The sequence below is a fragment of the Triticum dicoccoides genome, chromosome 7B (genome assembly GCF_002162155.2).
Source record: "Triticum dicoccoides isolate Atlit2015 ecotype Zavitan chromosome 7B, WEW_v2.0, whole genome shotgun sequence".
NCBI lineage: Eukaryota > Viridiplantae > Streptophyta > Magnoliopsida > Poales > Poaceae > Triticum > Triticum dicoccoides.
Genome location: NC_041393.1, coordinates 669,030,300 through 669,035,747, shown reverse-complemented (window position 1 = coordinate 669,035,747; position 5,448 = coordinate 669,030,300). Strand labels below are relative to the sequence as shown.

Here is a 5,448-nt window from a genome sequence, read left to right as displayed (position 1 = left end):
AACATCCAGGTTCCGCTATTGGTTACTGACCGGAGACGTGTCTTGGTCATGTCTACATAGTTCTCGAACCCGTAGGGTCCGCACGCTTAACATTGATGACGATTGGTATTGTGAGTTTATGTGATATGATACCAAAGATTGTTCGGAGTCCCAGATGTGATCACAGACATGACGAGGAGTCTCAAAATGGTCGAGATATAAAGATTGATATATTGGACGGCTATGTTCGTGAAGGAAATATGCCCTAGAGGCAATAATAAAGTTATTGTTTATTTCCTTAATTCATGATAAATGTTTATTATTCATGCTAGAATTGTATTAACTGGAAATTTAGTACATGTGTGAATACATAGACAAAACATATAGTCCCTAGTATGCCTCTAGTTGACTAGCTCGTTAATCAAATATGGTTATATTTCCTAACCATAGACATTTGTTGTCATTTGATGAACGGGATCACATCATTAGGAGAATGATGTGATGGACATGACCCATCCGTTAGCTTAGCATTATGATCGTGTCATTTTCATTGCTACTGCTTTCTTCATGACTTATACAAGTCCCTCAGACTATGAGATTATGCAACTTCCGAATACCGGAGGAACACTTTGTGTGCTACCAAACGTCACAACATAAATGGGTGATTATAAAGGTGCTCTAACAGGGTTCTCCGAAGGTGTTTGTTGGGTTGGCATAGATCGAGATTAGGATTTGTCACTCCGTGTTTCGGAGAGGTATCTATGGGTCATCTCGGTAATACTCATCACTACAAGCCTTGCAAGCATTGTGATTAATGAGTTAGTTGCGGGATGAAGTATAATAGAACGAGTAAAGAGACTTGCCGGTAACGAGATTGAACTAGGTATTGAGATACCGACAATCAAATCTCGGGCAAGTAACATACCGATAACAAAGGGAACAACATATATTGTTATGCGGTTTGACCGATAAAGATCTTCGTAGAATATGTAGGAACCAATATGAACATCTAGGTTCCGCTATTGGTTATTGACCGGAGACGTGTCTTGGTCATGTCTACATAGTTCTCGAACCCGTAAGGTCCGCACGCTTAACGTTCGATGACGATTGGTATTATGAGTTTATGTGATATGATGTACCGAAGATTGTTCGGAGTCCCGGATGTGATCATGGACATAACGAGGAGTCTCAAAATGGTCGAGACATAAAGATCGATATATTGGATGACTATATTCGGACACCAGAAGTGTTCCGAAGAAGTTTCGTATAAAACCGGAGTGCCGGAGGATTACAGGAACCCCCCGGGGGAACTAGTGGGCCTTGATGGGCCTTAGTGGCACTACTAGGGAAAAGGCTACTAGCAGCACGGGTAAAATGGCTACTAGTAGCGCGGGTACACGAGCTACTAGTATCGCGCTACAGCTAAAAGTTAGTAGTAGCGTGGGTCGAACCCGCGCTACTACTAACTTTATTAGTAGCAGCGAGGGTTCAATCTGCGCTAGCTATTATGAACCGCGCTACTACTATTTCATTAGTAGTAGCGTGTCTATAATCCCAACGCTACTAGTATCCTAAATACTAGTAGCGCGCCATTTTATCCCCACGCCACTACTAACTTATTAGGAATTAAAAAAAATAAAATCAACCAAATTCATTCTATCACACAGTTGTCGTGTCTTCTCCAGTTCCTCATTGTAGCAGCAACTCATGTATAATTTCATTCTATCGCACAGTTACATAAGCAACTACGTTTCTTCTTGTAGCAGCAACTCATGTAAATTCCATTATATCGCACAGTTACATAAGCAACTACCTACATAAGTTGTTATGGCCCGATCCGAAAATTGGACCAGTCGTCAATGTGCGGCGCCTGCGTGTGCCCGGCCTGATCTCGCGGCCTGCAGCTGCGACGAAACACATTGGATAGCCTCAAAGAGCCACACCTGACTGAAAGCAGCCGCTGCCTTGAGTTGTGACGTGGTCACGTCCCTCGTTCTGGCCCTCAGCTCCAACTGGACCGGTCGATGTCGTCCTTGTGCCTCGCCACCAGCGGACGGAGGTAGAGAATGAGCAGCAGCTTCGCTTCTCTGTACATCGGCTGCCACGACACCGTCCAGTCCATGAACCTCTCGACGACCGTCATCGTCGCTACCAGAACCCTGCAGCATTACAAACAAAGGTTCAGAAACTTCAGATTCTTCAGAAGAATGGCACGAAAAAAAATGCGATACATGTAGATGCCAGTGTGCAACATTTTTTTCCAGAGATTCTTATTTAAGCCGTAATGCACAATTGAAGCTATAAGCTATTTTCTAGTAGTGAAAAGTGCAGAGAATAGTTATATAAGAACGCATATAGATTTGAAAAGTGCATAGAAAAACATAAAGCCCAAAAGAAACACAGAATCAGGCAAATCATGCAACCACACAATCAGGTTAACTTCTATTTACTCACAAATCAAATGACATCAAAATCAACATACTGGCATTGGTCCTCAACACAATGGGTGCGAAAGAGGCTGACTGAGATCATAAAAAAATAATATAAGAAGGACCAAGACACTCATATTTCAGTCCAGACATATACGAGGACATATCATAAGGCACATACAAAGTAGCAATGAATAGATAAGACATGCTGGATCAGTTTTCCTCAGTTAAATATAGTTAACTGTTATGGAAGCAGTCATAGTGTACATTTTACACTAAAGAAATCATTTCTTTCAGCTTGAAACAGAGACACCAAAAAAGGAGGAAGTATCAGGCACACATTTACCTTGTCAGAAATCAGATACTCGGCATGCAAGCAATTTAAAAAATTTCCTTATCAATGCCAAGTTCCTGCCCACCAAACTGGTTGCATGGGAAAGCAAAGATCTCAAAACCGTGAAGTGCCGGCTCCAGCGGGTCCACCTCCGCGAAGCTCTCGGCCTGGTGCACCAAAGGGTGACCAGATTATTATCCACAATCTGCTGATCACTGCACTTGAGTCCAGTAGTCCACTATATGTATATATACTGCTTGTAGCTGAGTTTGTATGTAGCCGATCACTAGCCATGCTACTTACTTGTTGAGGTCATCAAAACCTCAGTAAAAACCAATGCTGGCCTAATTCATAGACTCACAACATAACCATCAGGAGTCCACGACATAATATCCCATTTTATGGTGATGTTCCCGTTCAGATCTAGCGAATCGTACGCCTCTGCGACAACTAGAATGAAGTAAGAAGGTTAATTGGCACACCAGATGCACAACAAACACATACTTGTTCCAATCTGCAGGATGTATCCTGCAAATTAGGTTCTTTTACCAGCACAACAGACGCAGTTGACTGAGACGTTCTAGCTAACTAACTAACTGTAATTCATTTCAGTTGTGAACAGATCGGCACGAGGATGTTTCAACTAACTAATTCGCTTAAGAATCAGCTTGAAGCTCAAGATAGTAGCAGGAACTATCTACTCTACAGTGCGGCTTAAGTTCTTTCAATCTAGCAGCACAGCAAACACACTTGACTGAGATGTTTTCACTAACTACAGTACTGTATTTTGCTTCAGTTGTGACAGAGCAGATCAGAGCTTCAGTTCTGTCCAGATTTGACAGTTTGGTTTTTAACTGAACCAAAAGTTCAGTTTACAGCCAGAGTCACCCCACGATCCAGATTTTCTCTAAAAGGCAACCAACATCTCGCAATATTGCTCATGAATGGGCTATCATCCCTAACTAATTTGGTTAAACTACATTAATCTACATGCGGAAAAATAGGAAGAGAGTTAACTCCCATCTACAGGTCTGAAGTTTATGTAGATGAATTTCAGAAAAGCATCTTCAATACTTGCTTTAGTGTCCATGATATTTTTTTGTAAAAAAATACTTAAACTCTATGCCCCGTACAAATAGGAGTGCCTACTAATTTCCCTGCTATAGTCAAAACATAGTTCCATGACCATATCCAGGACTGATTTTGTCATATCAAACCAATGTGCTCTCTCATTCTCTTTTTGATTAGTAGTATCGTATCCATCTATCCATTGGAAGCATATATTGGCAAAGGGATTATCGTATCCATCTATCCAACAGCGTTAAAATTAGATTTGCTTCTTGTTTTGTCTGTAATTGACTAGACTGCGGCCTTGTATTCTTTTACTGACCTATTGCTTATTTTCAGATGTATGGTGTCGTGGACAATGATGCACGTCCTTGTGTGATACTTCCTGTAATTGAAACTGACTTTTACTTCTGAATTAAAATATTAAGGTTGTGTAATGCAAATCAAATTAGTGTGTTTTTCACTACAATGCAGCTGTATTCTAACTGTTTAATCACTTTGGCATCAACTGACCCTATATTCAGTGTTAAAAGGTTGGATGACTCCCGTTGTGCTGTCATCATTGTACAAAGATATCTTTTATGTGATTCAATCCCAACATTCTATCTCATTTTTCTCAGTACAGCCGATGAACACACTAAAAATGGCAGCGAGCTGAGCCCGTGGATGTGCCTGCTTACCAGGTCGTAGGTGGCCGGCTCGACGTGGCCGGGGGACCCCTCCTCGCCGGTGTGCAGCGGGGTGCCGCAGCCGTAGCAGCAGGCGACGCCGGAGGGCGTCTTCTTGGCCAGGGTGACTAGATCGAAGCCGGCCTGCACAAATCCAAGGAATCAGATCAGATCAGATGTGGGGAGGAAGGAAAGCAGAGGGAGGAAGAGGAACAACGCAAGGGGAGGGGAGGGGAGGGGAGGGGAGGGGGCCTGACCTGACCTGACCTGCGGCTAGGGTTTCGGGAGAGCTACAGCGGTGCTCGCTCCCTCCTCTGGCGCTGCTTGGTCGCGGAAAACGGCGTCAAGGGTTTCGGGAGAGCTGCAGAGGCGCTCCATGGCTGCTTCCAGGGAGAGGCGAGCTCCCTGCTCTGCCGCTGCTTGGTCTCCTCTAGCGCGCGCGCGGGCGCCCGCCGCGGCCGCGGCCACGAGCTGCCGCCCCAGGTACACATCGCCCCGCGTCGTCGCCGCGGGGCCAACCCCGTCCGCCAGAGGAGACGACGAGGGGGGCGGGGCGCTGGGGGAGGCGGCACGCGCAGGTGGAGAGGGAGAGGAAGGTGGTGGCAGTGGCGGACGGGTGGTGCTTGGTGGGGACGGCGGGCGGACGGAGGAGAGAAGGAGGAAGGGAGGCCGACGGCGAGTGCGTTGGGAGAGGAGAGGAGGTTGGGGATCTGGATCGGGCTGCGTGGTTTTTTTCTGAGACAGACGGGGGGTGGTGTGGGACGGTTGGGGGGAAGGGATCGGGCCGGGGTGGACACGCGTAGTAGTAGCATGGGGTCTTACCTGCGCTACTACTACTTACTAGAAGAACGCCCGTGCGTTGCAACGGGGTCACATTAATTTTAAGAGTTCAATATTACGATATTGACGATCTTTTTTACCATCAAATCCTCACACACACAGACACACACTCTTCCTCCCTCTTCCTCAC

General features: G+C 45.3%; 1 long non-coding RNA gene across 3 annotated transcripts; it reads right to left on the bottom strand.

Moving 5' to 3' along the window:
- Nucleotides 1-1,613: 1,613 nt before the first annotated feature.
- Nucleotides 1,614-5,233, bottom strand: LOC119335560. 3 transcript variants are annotated; one of them, XR_005161913.1, is made up of 5 exons: nt 4,736-5,233; nt 4,491-4,622; nt 3,046-3,183; nt 2,755-2,947; nt 1,614-2,138 (listed from the first exon to the last, which is right to left on the bottom strand). It is a non-coding gene; the product is annotated as an uncharacterized LOC119335560 (long non-coding RNA). The 3 variants fall into 3 exon arrangements; XR_005161914.1 differs by having other exon boundaries at nt 2,755-2,909; XR_005161912.1 differs by having other exon boundaries at nt 2,755-3,183.
- Between the last annotated feature and the right edge of the window lie 215 nt (nt 5,234-5,448).